This window comes from Ursus arctos, unplaced genomic scaffold, assembly GCF_023065955.2.
Source record: "Ursus arctos isolate Adak ecotype North America unplaced genomic scaffold, UrsArc2.0 scaffold_32, whole genome shotgun sequence".
Classification (NCBI taxonomy): Eukaryota; Metazoa; Chordata; class Mammalia; order Carnivora; family Ursidae; genus Ursus; species Ursus arctos.
In genome coordinates, this window is record NW_026623008.1 from 22986867 (window position 1) to 23004996 (window position 18130).

The 18130-nt window shown below is 54.1% G+C and overlaps 1 long non-coding RNA gene across 1 annotated transcript; it reads left to right on the top strand.

The window, feature by feature from the left end:
• Nucleotides 1-10847: 10847 nt before the first annotated feature.
• Nucleotides 10848-17635, top strand: LOC113268387 (uncharacterized). Its single transcript, XR_006411457.3, has 3 exons — nucleotides 10848-12355; nucleotides 14782-14994; nucleotides 15228-17635. It is a non-coding gene; the product is annotated as an uncharacterized LOC113268387 (long non-coding RNA).
• The last annotated feature ends 495 nt before the right edge of the window (nucleotides 17636-18130 follow it).

Below are 18130 nucleotides of genomic sequence, written 5' to 3' on the forward strand. Positions count from 1 at the left end.
GGCCTTAGGGCTGGGCATGGAGCCCTGCTGACCTCATTGCCGGAGCAGGTGCAGGGGAGGGGAGGGGGGAGAGTGGGATGGTTTCTAAGTCAAGGTCACAAACTTTAGACACTGAACCTCCTCTCTCAAGGACTGAGTAGCTGGAGACCCAGGGGCCAGAGCTGTCTCCCTCCATGGTCCTCACGACGCCGCCGGGGAGAGCTGGGGCTGGGGCAGGTAGCTGTGGGCAGGTATCTGTGTGCCAGTTCTGATTCCCTGCGGTACTCGCTGTGTGGCCGTGGGCGATTCACTTAAGCCATTGTAAAAATGGAGGTAATGACAGTATTTACCCCTTGGAGGTGTTTGGGGTTCAAGTGCTGAGTATGGAAGACCTCATGCTCGCCACCGCTGCTGTTACCGTTCCTATTATCCATGGACAGTGCAGGAGTCTCAAACCTGCTCTCAGCCCTGCCCCTCACCTGCTGGGCCCCCCACAGCAGATTGCTTGGCTTCTCTAAACCTCAATTTTCTTACTTCAAGACAAGATTACATAGAACCCGCTGCCACGGTGAGGAAGGGGCTGCAGAAATCTTCGGGATGGGTCAAGGGGGACACTGCCAGCAAGTCCTTTTGACCCCTCTCTCGGGCCCTGCCTTGGCTGAGCAGCATGGAGACAAAGCCGAGACCCACTAGCCTTGCTGCCTTACCCGGCCCCCCGCCCCCCATGCCCAGACCAGGGTCACCGAAGTTGACTCCTAAGCCACACCCTATCTGCTTTGCCCTGGGCTTTCATTATTCTCCCTCCCAAGTGTGCACAGCTTCTCATCCCTCTCACTACCTGCATCCTCCTTGCCCTGTTCTACTCACCACCTTTGGGGAATGAGGGGCAAGGGTAGGGAACTCGAGCCCTTCCCTTTCCCTGCCTTTGGCAGATCCAGCTGTGAGTACAACATCTGGCAGGCAGCAGGACCAGTCCCTGCCAAGAGCAGCATCTCCCCAGCCCTAGCCCTGCGGTGATGTCACTGTTCTGTGTTTCCACGGCAACCACAGGCTGGGAAGATGGAGAAGAGGAGAGCTGAGTAACCATGAGCGAGCCAATGAGAGGGGCCAGCCGCACCGGGTGATCCATGGGGCCATGGGGCGGGGCGGGGGGGAGCTCGGGGAGCTCGGGGAGCTCTTCTCTGGACCCTCCCTGCCATCTGGACGCCTCCAATAGGAGCTACACTGCTGGCATGGGGAGAACTGTGGAAGGTAGAGGCCAAAGAGGCTGAGCTGGAGCCTCCACTGACCCAGGGACATAGAGACAACCCCCCCCTTGCCCCTTCAGGGCCTAAGTCTGTGGATGCTGACTGCCCCCATGCCACTCCACCCCCAGTACCTGCAACTGGGAATTTTTTCTTTGGATGGTAATGGTGGTGCAGCTCTCTGCCGTGGAATCAAGTTCTTAACCCTTCTCTCTGCACCCTCCACACCCTCCCCGGCTTCATGATGGGTTCAGAAGCAGCATCTTTGGAAAGAAGCCTGGTTCTACATCCCAAACCAAGTGAGTCTCACTCCAGAGCTCCTAAAGCTTGAGAGGAGATAGATTCACTCACTGATTGACTCATTCATCTATTCATTCAGTATTCCATATACTCACTCATTCATTCATTCAATAATCTGTATACTCACTAGCCACTTACTAGCTAGAGACTAGGAGCCAGTGCCTTCCCCTTCCTCTCCTTTCCTCCCAAATGGAGGACGGTCACCTACTCTCAGGGTTGACATGAGGATTAAAAGAGCTAACATATGGAAGCCTAACACACATGAATACTCACTGAAGGGTGATTCCTTTCTCCCTCTGGGTCTTCCCAGGGCAGTTGTCCCACAGATACACATGAATGAGCTAAGGCTCTTTGAGACATTGAACCAATAGCAAAGGATCCAAGTCTGTCTCCTCACTTAGGTCATTGAGTGTCTTCAGAGACCCAGAGAAATTTCCACATCTCTCCCTTTCTCTCTCTTTAAATAATCCATCCATTTTACCAATCTTTTTTTTTTTAAGATTTTTATTTTTATTTATTAGACAGAGATAGAGACAGCCAGCGAGAGAGGGAACACAAGCAGGGGGAGTGGGGGAGGAAGAAGCAGGCTCCTAGTGGAGGAGCCTGACGTGGGGCTCGATCCCATAACGCCGGGATCACGCCCTGAGCCCAAGGCAGACGCTTAACCGCTGTGCCACCCAGGCGCCCCTCCATTTTACCAATCTTAACTGAGCACCTCCTGTGCCCAGACACTGTGCTGGGCTCAGTGGGGATCCAGGGGGGAGCCACAGCCCCTGCCCTCCCTGAGCTCACTGTGTAGGGGGATTGCAGCCACTGTGGCAGGAATGTGGTGTTCTTTCTGCCACTAGGAAATCACTTCCTCGTTCCCCAAGAGTTCTAGCTACTCCGAGGCTGAGGGAACAAATGATGGTTTTAAAAGATAGGGATTTACTCAACACCAGTTTGCTTCTGAGAAGCTGCTGCCTGTGGCACATGCTCCCTGGAAGGAGAACAATGGCCCTCTCTGCACAGGGAGGAGAGGGGCCAGCTTAGAGTGGTGGGGCAGGCACCTTTGCTTTCCCAGAAACCAGCTGTCCTCCCTGCTGGCAGAGTAAAGGTCAAAGTGTTCCACCTTGCTCCATCTGTTTCATTAGTCAAATTTATTACTGAAATCCTGTTCCAGGAATAGTGGCTGTCAGATAGTAGGCATAAATGAATAAATATTGAATGAACGAATGAATGAATGAATAAATGAACGAGCGAATGAATGAACTAGTATATGGAATATTGGATGAACGAATGAGTATATGGATTATTGAATGAATGAATGAATGAGTGAATGAGTGAGTGAATCTATCTCCTCTCTAGCTTTAGGGGCTCTGGAGTGAGACTCACTTGGCTTGCAATCCTACACCTTACAGACCAGCTGTGTGACCTTGGGCAAGTCACTGTTTCTCTGGGTCCATATTTCTTTATCTGAAAAAAAGCACATCACAGTTCCCACCCAGCCAGCCTCCCAAGGACTCTGAGAAGATAAGGTAGGATAAGCTTGGGAATGCAGTACAAAGGTTAATTGTTTCTCTTCTACCCTCCACAGCCCCAGGGCTCTGGCCCCGCCCCGCCTGCCTCTGTAAGCCCTCCTCCCTGCAGCCACTCTGCCCTTTTGTATCTCAAGCGGGGGTCCTGTTTGCCTCTTGTGTTCGCCTAGAGTACTCTTCCTCCGTAGCCACTACTCCTTTAGTTACTCCTGCTGACTCTTCAGCTTCAGAAGCCCCATCCTCCCTATTAGAGCACTGGCCCTGCTTTCATGCGGTCCCCTCGGCTCCGAGTCTGCCTTTCCTATTACACCGGAAGCCCTGCGATGGCTGGGACCCAGTTGGTGTGGCTGGCTGCCATGTCCACAGAGCCTAGTACAGAGCCTGGAATGGATCTGGGGAGTGGACAGACAGTCTCTCTAGAGCAAAGAAAACCACTTGTCCTCTTCAGTGTTCTCTGAAAATTTTGCCCCTGGCCCTGGTTTCCTAGGACTCTTTTCTCCTGCCGAAGTATCCTGTCTTGTATCCTCCTTTTCACACCGTCCCTGAGGGTCACGAGACTGGCTCATTTTCAGTTGGTGGTGGGGCTCCAAGTGCTCCCACGTGAGAACTGCCCTTCTGGGCACATAGGTGTAGCCAGAATCGCAACTGTAGCTCTCTTTGTTTATTTTTAAATTATTAGTAGGAGGAGGGGGAGGAAGAGGAGGAGTACTATTTTAAGTAAGTTCTACCCCTAGCGTGGGGCTTGAACTCACGACCCCAAGATCAAGAGTTGCATGCTCTACCGACTGAGCCAGCCAGGTGCCCCTACAGTAACTCTCTTTAGGGACAGCTCCAGCCCAGGAAGTAATCAAACCAGATCCCAGACTTGGGGCTGCCCCTGGCTCCTTCCCCACTGCTCCTCTCTCAAATGAAAAATTGCCTCTGCGGAAGTACAGCTAATATTAGATTAAATGCAGTATAATTAGAAGGGGAAAACTAATGCTCACGAAACAGCACCTCACTCCACCCTGAGGTCTGGGGCGTGTTCAGGCGCCATGTGACCTGGCACCCAACAGATGGTTGGTTCAATGGTCACTCCCCAGAGCATCCTTCATTCAGGAACAGCTTGCTCAAGGTTCTGGAAAGAGTCAGGCAGCTCCAGGAGACCTGATGAGCCTAGCTGGTGTGGACAGGTGACCACTGTGTGTCCTTAGGTGAGGAGAGCTGGGTGGCAAGCCCTGGCAGGGGGCCTGGCAGAGAATGGATCTTGGACTCGGGAGTCTGGGGCCAGGTGTGCTCCAGAAAGCAGGTACACAGACAAGGCTGTTAGGCTGGCTTTGGCTTTTTTTTTTTTCTTGGACCTGGGATCTTGGGTTTGGCTGGAGCCGTGGGGGGGGGGGGGCAGCATCTGTGGGCTCTGTGGTAAACAAAGACACCAGATAGGAAAAGGAAGGCGCTGTTAACGGGAAGAACTGGGTGGACTTGGGGAGGACCAGGACTGGAGCCTATGGTGAGAGCGTTGCCCTCCTAGAGGTGGGAGGTGAGAAAACCAAGAGATTAGAAGGCTGGGACCAGAGTCAGGGGGGTTTGATGTCAGATGAGCAATGGGGTGGTTCAGTGCCGGGGTAAGGAGAGCCCAGGGGAGCATCAGGAACCAAAGACGGGCTTACGCACGGTCACTCTGTCCACTTGACGAGTCACTGGATGAGCTGTCAGGAGCCAGGAGGAGGAGGTGGAAAGACCACTGACAGGGCATTTGGGACACGTGATACCAGCTGTGTGAACTTGACCAGTCAGTCTCTCCATGCCTCTTTCCTTTTCTGCATGATGGAGGTAGTAATGCCTACCTTTCAGGGTTGGAGGAAGGAGCCCATGAGATCGTGGGGGTAGGAGCCTTCACACTGACCTGGACACCACTGCAGTGTGGTGCAGACAATGATTGCTGTCTTATGACGTGCTGGACACTGGGTTCAGCAGCTTCCAGCCTTTAACACTTCTAATTCTGACCGTAACCCACTAATGCAGGCACTTTTGTTCCCATTCCCCATTTAGAGATGAGAGCCAGGATTTGGACCCAGGACCCTGAGCCCAGATCTTGTAGAGCCTACCACTATTCCACACTGCCCTTCCCCGTGGTAATCTTTGCTCTGTGACCTTGGGCCAGTCTCTTCCTTTCAGTGACCCCTGTTTCATGGCAGGAGGTTGGGCAGATGAGCCCTTTAGTCCTTCAAGCTTTGGCACTTGGTTCAGGAAGGGAACTTCCAAGTGGGGAAGAGGGTGAGGTGGGGCAAGAACCAGGAGAGGACAGACTCTCCCAGCATCCCTGCTCCAATCTTGTCGCTTCCTCAGTGGGTAGGCTGGCAGGCTCCCCTTTGCCCTACAAGCTGTGGGGCCAAGGAAGCAGGTGATGCTCAGCCCTAGCCTGAAATACTCACTGGTCACTGAGGGTGACTGAGGTGCAAGTGCCAGGACTGTCCACTTACAGGCAGGGCCCATCTGCCTTGGCTAGCAGACCCCAGAGGTCAGTAGGGCTTCCTGAGTCATAGCCCTTGGTCTCCACCCACCCCCCCATCTCCCCCAAGGTCAGTTTATCTGGGGATCAAGCCTGGTCTGGACCCAGGGATGTGGCTATTTCTAAATGCCCTCCCTGTCTCCTTGGCCTGGGCCTCCAGCCAGCTCAGGACATGTACACACAGATATTCTCTGTCTTCCTCTTTCTCTCATTGAACTTGACTGCCACGGGCTTGGTGCCTGGACCTGTGCTAGGTACTGAAAACCAGCAGATGGCCTAAACTTGGTTCCCACCCTTACAGAGAGAGGGGAGAGGTGAATGTGTCTAGAGGTGATGACAATACAGAAAGGCTATCATTGTCCCCCCTGCAGACTTCACATGGACTGCAGACCAGAGGACGGAGCCGCCCACTCTGCTACGACAGTCAGGAAAGACTTCATGTGGGAGGTACCCTTTGGACTGACTCTTGAAGGTTACATAGGAGTCTGCCAGGTGTGGGGTGAGAAATTGGGAAGGCAGAGGAAGAAGAGATAGTTAAGGAAGGATGTGATTTTCCTGGTGAGTGATCTGGGCTGAGGGCAGAGGATAAAAGTGGCAAGTGATAAGGTGGGAAGATAGTTTCGGGCCAGACAGGAAAAGGCCTTGCCCACCATCAAGGAGGCTGGCCTTTCTTCCAAAGGCCATGGGGAGTCATTGAGGGCTTGGGCAGGGGAGCATGAAGATCTGACTTGGATTATGCTAAGAGTTCTCTGGTTGTCGTGTGGGGGCCGGACTGGGCACTGGTCAGCTAGGAGTCTGTGGCAGCTGTCCCAGGCTCTCACCTATGCCAGCAGCCAGCAGGCAAGGGAAAGGAGGGTGGACCCACCTCTCCTAATTAAAGACATGACCTGGAAGCTCACACATCTCTCTCAGCCAGAAATTAGGCCCAGGGCCACATGTAGCTGCAAGCGAGACGGAGAAACATGGTCATTATTCTGGCTTGCCTACAAGTCTGGAAAACGGAGAGGATGGCCATCAGGGGATGGGAGGTCCCTGACACAGTGGTTGAAAGTCTCTCTCTGAAATCAGGTTTCCTGAGCTAAAGTCCCACCTTACCACTTACCAGCTTCGTGGGCAGATTACATACCCTCTCTGTGCCCCCGTCACCTGGTCGAGGTACAGTGAGCTAACGTGCCAAGTCTTAGAGTAGAGCCTGGTACATAGTGAGGTCTGGAGCTGTCTTCAATTTCTGAAAGAAGGGGATGCTCTGGGGACAGGTTCTGCCCGAGTGCCCCGGGAGAGCCAAAGTGCCCATGTATGGGTGGGGCAGCTGGGACTATCCACCCTCCATCCCTGACATCAATGGTTTAGCTGAGGCAGATATGCTGGGAGCAGGGCCTGGGGGCCCCGGGAACAGAAAGTTTGGTTTTGGAGGGAATTCACCAACAGGTGGCCCAAGAAGAGCTACCCCTTGGACTCAGGAGTTTCAGAGGCAGCCCAGCCCCGAGCTCCTCGTAGGACAACAGGTCCCCCAGAACCAGGAGGAGGTGGTTAGATTTGAGTCAAGGGTGCTTGAAGCAGGGCTCAGACTCATAGCTGTTCTGTGACCCTGGGGCCTCCAGCCACCATCACCCCACTCTGGACCAGGGTCTCCCCACCCCAAAGGGGGAGATCACTTATCCCTGCTTCCGGCCACATGGCTGTGGAGATTAGACTTTAGTCCTGGCTCTGAAATTGGGCTGCACGTGCAGGGCTAAATGCCCAGGAGGGTTGGGTCATGGAAGGTGACCACGTGACCCCTCCCAGGAAGGGGGAGCATTGTAGCTCCGTCCTGCTAAGCCATTTACCTGTCCTACCTTCTCCCTCATTTGGCCCGTGTTCATCTTTCCAGGCTACTGCTGCTGTAAGACAGGTGGGGCCAGAGAGCTAATGTGGGAGGGGGAGGAGAAGAGCCCAGAAGGTTGGGGGGTAGATAGAGCAACTTCAGGGGAAAGGCAGCGTGATAAGACTGAGGGAAGGTGAGGAGCTTAAAGTGAGGGGTGAGGTGTCTAGAGTTCCCTTTGAAGCGAACGCCCCATAGTGAGGCCCAGAGGGGGAGATTCCTGAGGGCAGTGCGCCTTAGGCATTTCTCTGTCCCCCTCATAGGGCAGCACCTAGGTACCCCCAGAAAACCCCAGACTGAGCCCCCAGTTCCAGGCCTACATGAAGCAACCCCCCACCCCTGGCCCTGCTTAGGGGAAGATCTGAAAGGCAGCCTTGTGGGGAAGGAGATGCAGCTGGGCCCCAGGCAAGCCTCCCTCATCTCACTGCCTTGCTCTGGGACCTGGGACAAATCCCTTGGCCTCTGAAGCAGTCTCCACATCTGAGTAATGGGGGGTGGGTGGCAAGGGGCGGGCAGGCAAGTGAGCTACTTTTACACCAGAAAGTCCTGTGGTCAAGCAAACGTTTAGAGAAAGTCTAAGAGATAAAAGAAATGAGAGGGAGCTGTTCACGGGTGGCTGCTGAGAGGGGGCCTAGCCCCTGCTTGTGTGGACCTGGGGGCCAATAGGGCCAGTGTGAAGAGTGCCCAGCGGATCTCTGGGCCTCGGTGGGCCTGGCTGCCCCACCTGTGCCTGCTCTTGCTGCAGGGGTGGGGTGGGGATGGGTGTCCCACAGCTGTGGCAAACAGCAGGCAGAGCCCCACCCCAGGTTGCCCTTCTATCCCTGGGAGCCGGCATCACCCACGAACACACCTTGGGTCCCTGGGCTAGAGGGAGGGGCCGCAGAGAGAGCCCTCCCGTGCCAGGCCTCTGGAGGCTCAGCAGGCTTTGAAGAGCCGACTCGAGGAGAACTGAGGGGGAACCATGAGACTTGGGTCAGGAAGCCCCTGATCTGGAGCCACGTGATCTGGAGCAGCCACTGTACCTACCCGGGTCTCAGTTTCCCCAATGGAACAATGAAGGATGAGCTCAATGATGTGGATGTCCTCAGGCCCATTCTCATTTGTGGCCGGAGGGAAGATGGGGGTAGGTGGAGACGGGGCTGCAGGTGCTGAGCTTCCCCAGAGAGACCCAGAAGCTTGTGGCTCAGAGGCCGTGATGGTGGGCACAGCATCAGAGGTGTGTGGGGGGGGGGCAGGGATGGGGGCAGGGTTGGCAGGAGCTTGGGCTCTGCTGCTAAGTTGGTGTGTGTTGTCCCTTCTCAGGGCTACACTATCTCCATCAGTCTAAGGGGACCAGATGCTCCCACATCCAGGAGTCGGTGACTGTGTCTGGAGTCAGAGACTGGGGCAGGGGTCTGGACCCCCGGCGAGGGTCCCCTTGTGCGGAGCCAGGAGTGGCCGTCTAGCCAGAGCTGATACTGAGGGTCAGGTAGGATGCAAGTGCGGAGGGGAACTTAGGGGTTACAACTTCTTTGGTGTACAGATGGGGAAACTGAGGCCCAAGAATGGCAACCTGTTGTCCAAAGTCCCAGAATGGGTTGGAGGCAGAGCCAGGACCAGAAGCAGGACTCGTGACTACCCGTGTCAGCTTCTCCTTACAGGAAGCCCTGGTCAGGAGGTGCGGGGAAATAGCCACGTCGGGGCAGTGGGGAGACTGACACCTCCCTGACCCTGGGGGTGGGGGCACGCAGAGATGTCACAGTGACACCTGGTGGAGATTGTGGTGCACAGCGTGAATGCAGCCAGGTGGGTTCCGCTTCCTCTCCTCTCCCTGCTCTCTCCCCAGGACTGGTGATTTCGTTACTCTTCCCATCTTCCCACAGGGGCAGAGCTAGGGCGCGGTGGGGTTAGGATTTTGCAGAGACAGTGGGGTCCTGGTGTGGGGGTGTGAGGTTAGGCTGGGGGTGCAGGGGGAACTGAGGCCAGAGGCTTTCCCGTGTCTTGGTTGGTGGGGTAGGTTATTCCCACAGAGACTAGCATTCTGGTCCCCCGTCCAGAGGAAGACACATCCCAGACATGCAAGCACACACATCCACATAAAACCCCGTGTGACCTCACACACACCCGGACACGTACACACATATCCCCTACCCTTGACCGGTTAGGTAATTGGTGGGCCCACCGCAAAGTGAAAATATGGGCCCCTTGTTAAAAAGAAAAAAACCTGTTAAGAATTTCCAAGACAGGGGCGCCTGGGTGGCACAGCGGTTAAGCGTCTGCCTTCGGCTCAGGGCGTGATCCCGGCGTTCTGGGATCGGGCCCCACATCAGGCTCCTTCGCTAGGAGCCTGCTTCTTCCTCTCCCACTCCCCCTGCTTGTGTTCCCTCTCTCGCTGGCTGTCTCTCTCTGTCACATAAATAAATAAAATCTTTAAAAAAAAAAAAAAAAAAAGAATTTCCAAGACAGTGATAGCCAAGCATTAAACCGAGAGCAGAGCCCTTCGAGCAGAAGGCACTATCAGGCTGCACATCCCTGAAGTGGGTCCCATATCCAGTACATTCAAATCACTCCCTGGGGGACCCATAGTCCCACAGACATCCGGCCAGAGACACACTCACCCACAGACAAACATTCACACCCCAGACACGCCACTGCCCCAACCCCTGTGCCGCCGGAGCCTCTCCCTGAGCCAGGGCCTCTCCCACGGGCCAGACCCGCCACCTGCAGGGCCCTTATCAGGGCTGCGGCTCTCTCCTGCCCTCTACCCCACACAGCTCCTCCCCCTACACACACCAGCCTGCCTGCTGCCTTGGGAGTGGATGACAGAGAGGGCAGTGCCAGCCCGTCTAGCCGCTCTGTATGCCGGTCTGCAGGGGTGCAGCTGAGAGTGGAATGCTAATAATACCCAAATAATAATAATAATACTTAAGATATGAACATTTACCACATGCTAGGCACTACTCTAACACTATAAATACAAACTCATTCATTCGTCACAACCATATGTGGTAGGGGCAGTGACTTATCTCCATTGACAAATGAGGAAACTGAGGCACAGAAAAGTTGTCACTTGTCTGACGTCTCACAGCTGGTAAGGAAGCCGGGATTTGAACCCAGGCCAACGGCTCCAGAGAGTCTGCTCTGTCGGTTGTTGCTGTGGGTCTGTACCAGGAGTGTGGACCCGGTGGTCCAGGGGCCCACCCCTGGGAGCTCAGGGCCTCTTTCGAAATGAAGGCAAAATGTGAGTTTGATGCAGCAACACGTTGACCGGGATCCATGGGCAGCCCTGGGAGCCGCAGGATGGTCACCAGACTGCGGAAACAGAGAGGAGTGTCTTGTATGACATCTCAGGATTTAGAAGATGTCTGAGGGCGAGACATACACCTGTGTCACCTCTTTACAGACGAAAGTGTCAATTTATTTTAGAAAGAGAAAGAGGCGGGGCGGGTGGGGGGGGAGAGAGAGAGAACCTAAAGCAGACCCCATGCTGAGCGTGGAGCCTCGACTGGGGGCTGGATCCAGGACCCTGAGATCATGACCTGAGCTGAAACCAAGAGGGGGAGGCTTACCCGACCAAGCCACCCAGGCGCCCCAATGCTGTAAGTGAGGCATTTTTCAGTGACAGCAGTGTAGGTGGGGGGAGAGTAGACAGTGCACGTGCTGGCCTGTTACCCGGAAAACCTTCTCACGGATGGGAATAAGGAGAAATCCGCCCAGCCAGGGAGTCCTGGGCATCGCCTGGCCTCACCTGTGACCTCCTTTGACACCGGAGCCACAGGGCGCCTGCCCGGCCCATGCCCCACCCTCCTTCTCCGCAGAGTTGCCCCTCCCCGCGCGGTGGCACTGCCCGCGGAGGCCAGGCTGCCTCGTGTGACCCCCGCCGCTCCACGCCCATGGCCACGCGGATTGGTCCGGGAGTGCCTACCTGCTCCATGCGGCCCAATCAGATCCTCTGGGGATTATGGGTCGGCCCAACGGGCTGGGGCCAGTCCCTGACCTAAGCGCAGGTAAACCTGCCGGCTGTAAAGCAAAGCCTTTACCCTCACTGCTGTTTGCACAAGAGAAGAGCAGCCGGAAGCTGTGTACAGGCAAGGGCAGGGGGAAGTCGGGGGAAGGTTTCGCACTCGGCCTCCCCTACTGGGCGCTTCGCGTAATTCCTGCTTTGTTTCAATGAGCCTGAGAAATTGCTGTTACGTGTAGTCAAATGGCCTTATTTGAGGCACTTAAGATGGAAAATGTAAGAAAACGGAGTACCACAAAGGCCCTGAATGTGGTGGTTTTATTGTCATTGTTGAAAATGGCGGACCTCAAAGTCACAGAGCTACCTGTGTCAGGGAAGCGTCCACAATGGAAGCGTGAGGTCATCTGTCTCTTCGCCCCGAAATCACTTCCCGGCGTACCTACCACATGTCTTGTGCAAGAGGAAATCTGCTTTGAAAAGGACTTTATTACGTTTGGGTTTGGATTTGTTCCGTGGTGGGCTGGCCAGTGTTTGACAGCTGGTTCTTCAGAATTCCAAAGGCATGCATTATATATGTACGTACACTTATTATAAATTTCACTGATACAAGGAATGCGTAGCACACAGTTTACAAATAACAACACGCTGCATGAACTCTTGACTGTGCATTCCATATCGGCAACTGATTTCACAGAATGCTTTTGTTAATTGTTGCCAAAGTCTTGTATCTCTAGTCCGTCTCTGGTTGCAACTCAATCAAAATTTGCAGTGGGTTTGCATTTCAGTCTACTAACTCTTTCCCAATAAATTATTGTTATTCAACCTGATACACGAGCTACTGTGACACTCTGTCTCACTTTTATCTCACTCTCCTAGGAAGGTATTCATTGAGCTGAAACCTCTTTGAGCGGCAGCCCTTCAGTGCAGTCTGTGCTAGTAACATTTTGTGCATCACTTTCTTTCGTCTAGAAAGTCCAAACAGCAAAACAAGCCCTGATGTGTAGAGTTTCCAGTTCCCCGGTGGTAAGTATTCCCGCCTCGGCCAATTTCAAGTTACCAATGTGGTATCACTAAACACAGAGCTGGGAAGAGACGTGCGGAAGCAGCACAAGGTTCGGTCAAGCTTCCCTTACATACCACGGATGTGGACAACCTCAGGAGACTAGATAATGGTAAAATGTCCTAAAGTCACGAGGAAGTAAAGAGTTTTGAGTATTATCTTTATTTTAATGTATTTGATTGTAAATGTAGGTAATTTAAATTTTAACAATGACTGTCCAAAAACCGATTAGCAAAATTCCTGAGCCTCCAGCAACTGGCCCTTGTGATCTGGTAAGGCAGCTCTGGCGCCTGCGGACATGTCTCCACCCTAAGGCATCCCATGGGACGCTGTCAACAAGAGAGACCCCACGGCTGGAAGGACCGTGGTGAAGCCATTTGCCCTGGAAAAGTCTGAGCTGGTTTGTGTCTTGGAGCAGAGGAAGAAACTTGAAAGGAAGAGATTTAAGGGCAAATTTCAGGGCGGGACATACCATCCCCATGGCTGGTCCATTGTGGCCATTTTCATTCCTCCGTACTGAAATGTGAGATTGTCGTTTTTTTATTAGTAATTGCTCAGTGAACATCTCTGACCCTTGGCCTCAGCCCATCTCCGCACCCCACCCTGTGTCTCACACTCACACAGCTCATCATGGTCGAGGGTTGCCTGTTCTCACCCCGGGCATCTAGAGGAACAGCCCGGCTTATTGGTTAGGTTTTCTCGCCCCCATCACAACTCGCTGGCCCTCTTTCCCCAGGGAAAGGCAGGGCTAGCCCGAAGATCGGTATCTTTGCACAAGCCCCTATGGCAGGAGGGATTGTTTAATTTTAAAAGAATGCAGCAATGGGACGCCTGCGTGGCTGTCAGTTAAGTGTCTGCCTTCGGCTCGGGTCATGATCTCAGGGTCCCGGAATCGAGTCCCCGCATTGGGCTCACTGCTTAGTGGGGAGTCTGCTTCTCCCTCTCCCTCTGCTGCCCCCCTCCCCCGCTTGTGCGCTCTCACTCTCTGTCTCTGACAAATAAACAGATAGAATCTTAAAAAAATAAAAGAACGCAGTGCCTGTTATACTCTTCTCCATTCTTCAAAACCCTACTCATGTCACCCCTCCCCTGCCATCTCATCTCCCAACAGTGCTATGGCCAGGACTTGTCCGTATTTCTCTTGTTACCTGTTCAGACAAGAAGGTGAATGTTTGCTTACTAATCAGCACCCTTGACTAGGCTGTACATTTTCCTCAAGGGCAAGGACTGTGTCGATGTTGTATGTTACTGTGTAGACTGTCTAGTGCAGGGTCTGAAACTGAGTAATTTCTCCATAAATATGTCAAGTTAAAAAACCCTGAATATATTCAATGCCATGTGGACTCCTATTCGCCCAGGGAGATGATTTGGACGCAGTCCTTCCCTCAAGGAAGCTCCCTTGGGGTCCCTTGCACCTCCTCTTCATCTCCCTAAATACAGTTCCCACTTGGACCCCCGAATGTCAGAGCCAGAGAGGTCCTGAGGCCCTTTGGTCCCATCAGAAGGTCCAGAGAAGGGCAGGGAGTTGCCTAAGCTCCCACAGCTTATTCAAAGGATGGAAACCAAATCTTACTCCTCCCGGATCAGGATTTCCTTAGAGACAGGGAAACAGCCCTAGAGACAGGAAGGTGAGCACAAACTCACACGGCAAGTGAGGGCAGAACCAGCGTCCGAGAATTCTCCGGGCCTCCCCAGATCTCCTCAGCACCATCCTCCTCCTCTTGGGACCTGGAAATGAAACTTGAGGGTGTCCCCAACATGCACTCAGGGTGAAGAGGCGATTCTGGGGGTCCTGGTTTTAGAGCTGACCGGCGCATGCACCAGTTTGTCCACCAGGGGGCACTACAGCATGGTCTGCTCACTGAGCCCGGAGCCCTGGCTCATCTGTACTGGGGCCAGACGGCACAACCGAGGTCCTGGGAGGAGAGGGACTTGCCAAGGTCATCCTGAGAGCCAGAGACAGAACTGGCACTTGACCCGGGCCACCTGACGTCGGTCAGATGGATAGCCAAATGTGGCCCGGGGCTGGGTCTACCGCCTTCCGAAGGCCCTCCTGGGCCAGGCTGGGCTGAGCCACAGCCCTGGCTGGCGCAGCCTGGCACCTCTCCCTGGCATGCTGACCAGTGCGGAGCCACACCCTGCCTCGTCCCTGCTGTGCCCGGTGACGTCCCCCGCCCCTGTCAGCCCAGGTGTGTGGTTTAGGCGACAGGGGCGTTCTCAGCGTTTCTGCCTTGTCTGCAGGGAGGAGGGGGTGGGCCCGGGGTTAGACCCAGTGGGTGGCAGTCACACCAGCGACTCAACCTCAGACCAGGCCGCCCATGCCTTCGTGCGTCCGCTTCCTTAACTGTAAAGCAGAGATCACAGTCATTCTTTTTGTGGTTTTTTTCAGGTTTTATTTAAATTCAAGTTGGTTAACATACAGGGATTACATTAGCTCTTACCTCAGAGTTGTTGGAAGGAGTAAGTGAGAGGCACAGCAAGTCCCCGGGAGCTTTTTCTCACGACTCAAGCCTGCGCTAGCGTCCTGGGATGGGAGCAAAACCACCTCCACCTTACCGACGGCAGCCGAGGTGCAGAGACATCAGCAGGGAGCAACAGTCAGGTAATGTTCTGCTGGGCACCAGGCGTGATGGGCGGCCAGCACCCAAGGGTGGAGCAAATCGAACTTTCTTTTTCCTCAGTGAGTTTTGTCTCAACTGGGGTGGGAGATGAACTGACATAGAGCTAAGGCCTGGGTGGGCCCTTGTGTTTCCCAGTCCTGGGTCCACACACATCACCTGGGTGACATCGTTGTCCCTTTGGCTTTGAATGGCTGACGTCTCTCTGCATTTCCAGGTTGTCCTGGAGGACACGAGAACCGTTCTGCTCAGCTGGGGGTCGCCCTGCGGTTTGGGGTCATTCTGGCAGGTCCCCCCTCTGGACTCTGGCTGCTCTCCGTGGGGCCACGGATTCACCACTCGCTCCATCCTTCCTCCCGTTCCATCCTGGGGGGCGGGGGAGGCTCTCACCTGCCTCACAGACCACCTGCTTGTAGCCAGAGGGGTAGCTTCGGAAAAGGGCAAAATACCAGGAGAGAAAGACGCAGATGGGTTACCTCGGTACATGTTTCTGGGGCGCCTTTTATAGGTGCCATGCACAGTTCAGGCCCTGCGGTTGCAGCTACGGGCAAGCAGACCCAGTGCCTTCTCTCGACGGGAGCTGGAAGGGCCTGACGGTGATGGTCCTCGTGGCTGTTATTTATGGAGACCTACTATGTGCCAGACCCCGTGTCGTCCCATTCACTCCCTCCAACAACATAATGATGTAAGTTCCCCCAGGTATCCCCACTTCATAGGTGGGGAAATAGAGGCACAGAGAGGTTTGGGAACTTGCCCAAGCTTGGAGATAGTAGGCCTAGGAGGCTGGCCCAGGCAGTCCGAAACCTTCACAAGGTCATGAGGCTGAGAGGGGCTGCTTACGCGTCCAGCTGGGGAGGGCGCTTACAGGTTCACTGGTGAGGCGGTGGCGTTTGAGCTGAGACCTGCCTGATGACCAGGAGCCGCCGTGCTAGATCTGGGGGACAAGCATCGCAGGCACGGAACAGCAAGTGCGAAGGCCCTGGAACGAGAATGAGCGTGACTTCTCCAGCTCATTGGAAAGAAAGCCCCCGTGGCCAGGAGGATGGGAATGAAGGAGAGAGGGTGGTGGGAGCTGGGGAGGAGTTAGAGGGACCCAGATTGGCAGTATAAACCCCTCGAGGGTTTGTAGCCAGGCAGGGCCAAGCCCTAGACCCATAAACCCCATTATCTCTCTGCCTGGCAGCTGGGTACTCACTGCTGGGGCCTCTTTCAAACTCTCATTGGTTTGGGGACACTGGTAACCTCCAGTTCCCAGGAGAAGGGGGCCACCATGGGGCTTGAGGCCCAGAGAAGCTTTTTTGCTCATAGGCTGCTGGGCGGGTGGTGCTGACCCGTGAGTCAGAGAACCTGAGGTCTGGCCCAGTGGTGGCAAAGGTATTTTGATTGGAGTCGTGAAGATCGCCCAGCCTTGAAGGCCTGGCGCTGAGCCAAGCTGTCCCATTGGCTTCCCTCAACTTCCTGGACTGATTTCTCCTACCCCCCAGTGACCGGAGAGGCCCCTGTGAGGGCTCTAATTAACACCCCCTCTTCTGGATTCCAGGGCTTTCTCTCTGCCTACAGACAGGGAAACAGCTCCTGCCAGACAGCAGGTATCACCTCCACCTCTCCCACTTCCCCTAAATCCTGGGGGTTCAGCTGAGGTCAGTGAAACCACATTTCTCGGGTCATCTGGTTCTGCTCATGGGGAATTTTCACCCATGAGTGCCTTTGCTCATGCTGTTCCCTTAGAATGCTTGGAATGCCCTTTCCACTTCTGTTTGCATGAAAACGCCTCCTACTTTATTCTACAAGGTGTAACAGACGAATTCCTTCTTTTTCCTTTCTCCCCTTCCTCCCTCCCTGCCTCCCTTCCTTCCTATCCATTCATTCATTCATTTCATTCATACATGTTGGGCGTTCATTCATCTGGTTCTGCCAAGCACTGGGGGCACAGAGAGGGTAGGACAGACCCTGAGGTCAAGGAGTGTAATTATCTTGGGGCACCTGGCTGGCTCAGTCCGAAGATGTACGACTCTTGATCTCGGGGTCGGGAGTTGGAGCCCCACGTTGGGTGTAGAGATTACTTGAATAAATAAATATATTTTTTTAAAGGAGTGTATTATCCTGTGCAGGAAGGAGAAGGCAAACAATTGGGACCAGCTATAGAGTTGGTGGGTCTCAGTGACAAATAAAAATGCGAGATCCTGGGGCACCTGGCTGGCGCAGTCGGTTAAGCGTCTGACTCTTGATTTCAGCTCAGGTCATGATCTTGGGGTACTGGGATCAAGCCCGACTTAGGCTCTGCGCACAGCGGGGAGTCTGCTTGAGATTCTCTCTCCCTTCCCATCTGCCTCTCTCTCCCCACTTTCAAATCCATAAATAAATCTTAAATAAAATCCTCAATAAAAATCTTAAAAATACGAGATCCCTTGTTAAAAAATTATAAAGAGTTTCATAACAGGGGCTCCTGGGTGGTGCAGTCGGTTAGGTGTCTGGCCCTTGGTTTCACCACAGGTCATGATCTTGGGGTCCTGGGATCGAGCCCCGACTCAGGCTCTGCGCACAGCGAGGAGTCAGCTTGAGATTCTCTCTCCCTCTCCCTCTGCCCCTCCTTCTTGTGCTCTCCCTCTCTCTCAAATAAATAAAGCTTAAGAAAGAAAAGAATTTCAAAATTAGTGACTGCAGAGCATTAAATCAGTTGCGGGGTGGCTCCTGACAACAGGGTCCTTCTGCAGAGGTCGCATGCCCGTGGAGCTGGCCCTGCAAACAAGAGCTTCCACCAGACACGTGTGGTGGCAAGTGAGCCTAGGAGCCATTCAGGACGAGGTGATACCCACGAAGGGCCGAAAGCAGGAGGAGAGAGGGTGAAGGACTCTGTGTGGAGCCTGACTTGGGGCTCCATCCCATGACCCATGAGATCATGAGCTGAGCCAAAACCAAGAGTCAGCTGCTCAACCAACGGAGTCACCCAGGCACTTCCAGATTCTTCTTTTCTTTTCTTTCTTTTTTTTTTTTTTAAATTTTATTTATTATTGAGAGAGAGAGTGAGAGAGAGAGAGATCATGAGCGGGGGGGAAGGGTAGAGGGAGAAGCAGACTCCCTGCTGAGCAGGGATCCCAATGCAGGACTCGATCCCAGGAC